We start from the raw sequence: 3,349 nt of genomic DNA on the forward strand, positions 1-3,349 counted from the left end.
TAGTTGTGACATTTGTCTATTTTTTTGGAAGAATTTACTGACTCTCGAAGGTGAATTAAGCTGGTTATGATTGTTCTTGAAGACCTTTTGCAGAGCCTGTAATATCGACCCAAGCACTATTAGTATTCCGAATTCCCGATCAAGTCAAGACACATCGGTGTCCTACGAAGACGAGGAGGCGTGCATTTTGACAGGTTTGAACTGGAACAACAATAGGATCTTGTATTGAACTAGATTTACTTAAAATCCACTAGTTTGGTCTCGAAAAAAATTACCTATTTCTTTGTCATTTTATTAAATAATCTGAAAAAAAAAACATTTATCAAGGGACTATAAAATAGTATCATATCGTGACGTTATTCAGTTACAAGAAAATAACTATGAACCTTACAGACAGATAAAGTATTTAACTAGAATGATCCAATGAATTAGTCTGTATAGATCGTGTCATTCACGACGACGCGTGCCTTGACTCGTATTTCCATGTTATTAAAGGTTAGTGTTGACAATTCTGCGCATCATCGTGGATGACACGAACTATGATTGTAAGTAATGCAGTGTTTGCGCCCACGTTGACACATTTTTTACATCTTTTTACATAAATCAATCTCTGCGCTGCTGTCTAATTTTATGAACTGCAGCTCAGTTTAGGGTTTAGGTACCTACATTTGTGTATAGGGACGTAATTGTTCTGGCAATCTCCATCTTTTGTGAAACCAGTAAGAACTACGTAATGACACAGATAAAGTACCTTCTTTCCCAAAACTAGAACAGTATCTTCAACGCCTTCTTATTCGCCTCGTACATCTTGGCTCCCTCTCAGATAATTTTTGGTACAAATAGCTGCATATCATGGCCATTAGAACCAGCGCTCCCACATACACCAATGCGGGGCACACTTTGATGTATACTGCACATGCACACTCCTCAGAAGCATTAACGGCTTGAGCTGCGCAAAAAAATAATTGTATAAGATTACTGTAGGTACCCATTGCTGTTTTGTGTTTGCGTGTAAATGTATCTTATACCTACAACACACCACTTCTGTTAGCTACCTGAGTTATAAAATACGTATTTGAATTCTTTGCTCTACAGACACGACGTAGGCAGGAAACAAAATTCTGTAAGTTATCCCAGTACTTGAAGCAAGCACTGCAATGACTGATAACCAAAACTCACTAATTACTGCTACAAGTTCAGAGCCACATCCACATTACCAATTTTTTTTTGCAGTTAATAGTGAGTTTTGGCTATAAGCTGACGACGTAGGTAAGTAAGTATTTAGATACGAGATCAAGTTATAAATATTAGTTGTGTTATATAGCATATACCTAGCATGTCTCTGATAAAATATCTATAATCGCGTTTAGAACGAACAAACGAACAGACGGAGACGGTAACGCGATGGACTTGTATCCTTAGCAAGAGTTTGACACTGGTATATTCGCTAGCGACTGCGTAAGTTAACTCACAATGCAACTCCCTTGTACAAGCGAGATGCACTGCGTTTGAGTTGACGCAGTCGCTAGCATTTAAGGCCGCGTAAAACTCATGGTGAGGGTACAGTGATGCCTCTGCCACGAAAAAATGCACCAAGCGCTGACGCCGTATTAATACGCCAATTAAAAAAAGCAAACTAACAAACTCGACCTTAACCATTCGAAAAATTGATGTTTCACTTTTATCTAAAAGTGATACATTTGTTTTTCACAACTATAAGGTAGCCAACAGCGCTAGAAGCGTTTTTTGTGGCGTTTGGGTTGTTTTAGAATTTATTCAATCAAATCCAAAAATACTTTGGATAGTTTAGGATTAGGTCAATTGGACTTACAACGGGATTTAGCGGATTTGAGGACTGTGGGGCATGGTGCGGGATCGGTAGTTGCACCCACAGTTCGCGTGTTTGCGCTGCTTAACTTAATGTTTTTCTTATTTGCTAAAATTATAAGTAAAAGTTTCTAACTAACACGTTTGTTATCCATAAACGCTTTAGTTCCTGCTAAAGGACCCTTAGGATCAGCAAGTGTTATGTTGTACTTAGTATACCTAATTATTACCTATTCAAGGCAAAATTACAAGCTCGTTTCTTGGTGAGATTGGGAATGCAGCAAGTCTACCTATAATTAATTTATTTGGAAACCTCTCGGAGAAGGATGAAAAATGAAAAAGAACGAATCTCATGCAGGCGGAGCCGCAAGTATAGTAGTTCCACATGCTAGCTGAGCTGACTAACACAACTTGTAGACAAGTATTACCTGAAGTTAGTTAAGTATTTTATAATATCTTTTCAGATTCATTGCTATTCCTACATATGATACTTGATGATATTATTACAGGAAACAATATTTGTTGTTGTGTAATTAAAAATGCGTAGATATGGGAAGGGACTTACTATTTTTACGACTAGGTTTCGTGGTTTTTGCACAGCACATTATGATCAATATTGGTTTTTATTCATGGTTGGACCATTGTTATTTATTTAATTTGTTTTATGTTTACATGGTACATTCATGACGTTGTTGACATAACACAGTGACATTGGCTATATATTGGCTCTATAGCGTAAAGGGACCGTGCGCGTTAGAGGGTCTGCCATCTTGTGGCCTGAATCGGAACCATAAACATGTATTTTTACACGTCACGTGTTTTCTTGTGCATAGTAGGTTCTGCCATCTTGTGGGACATCGGAACAATAAACATCACATTTACGCCTCGCGCCAAAAATCTGACGGCTCCTGTGCTGCCTCCTACAGTTCATGCACGCTCCCTATAATATACTTGTTTGCATACTGTTTGTGTGTATCCAAGTAGGTTTTATACTCGTAGTACAAACATCGACTGATATTTGCACGGTCGAGCAGATTGGTTCTTTAGCAGTTTATGGTTCACTTTACATTGGACAGCTCTTAGTATAAACATGTTAAACCAAATTTACTTGAACCGCAAATTGCTAAAGAACCAATTTCCTCGAGGGTACTTGTACTGAAGCATTACGACGCAGAGTCGGACCAAGCTATCTGTGCATGGAATTTGTAATGACAAAGAGTCACCACTCTTACTATACTTAATTTACTAACGGCAAATTTGTATGAAAATATGAGGTTTATAATGATACTGCAATGCCTCACTTTGTTTTGTGTTCAAACGTGTTTTTAATTGTCGCATTGCGTATGTTCTGTATCTCACGGGCGCACGCGTATAGGACATCTATAAGTGCCAATCACATCCACACTTTATCAGGCCTGATATCAGGCCCGAAATCGGGCCCGAACAAGAGTTTTTTTCCGTTTCACCAAATATCAGCACATCGTTTACAATATTAGAAATGTAAAAAAAGGGTTCATATGTA

General features: G+C 38.1%; 1 long non-coding RNA gene across 1 annotated transcript; it reads right to left on the minus strand.

Annotated features, from left to right (window-relative positions):
- LOC133534543 (uncharacterized) lies at nucleotides 1-2,821 on the minus strand. Its single transcript, XR_009802051.1, has 4 exons — nucleotides 2,393-2,821; nucleotides 1,832-1,936; nucleotides 752-949; nucleotides 1-201 (listed from the first exon to the last, which is right to left on the minus strand). It is a non-coding gene; the product is annotated as an uncharacterized LOC133534543 (long non-coding RNA).
- Nucleotides 2,822-3,349: the final 528 nt, after the last annotated feature.

The sequence above is a fragment of the Cydia pomonella genome, chromosome 2 (assembly GCF_033807575.1).
Source record: "Cydia pomonella isolate Wapato2018A chromosome 2, ilCydPomo1, whole genome shotgun sequence".
Classification (NCBI taxonomy): domain Eukaryota; kingdom Metazoa; phylum Arthropoda; class Insecta; order Lepidoptera; family Tortricidae; genus Cydia; species Cydia pomonella.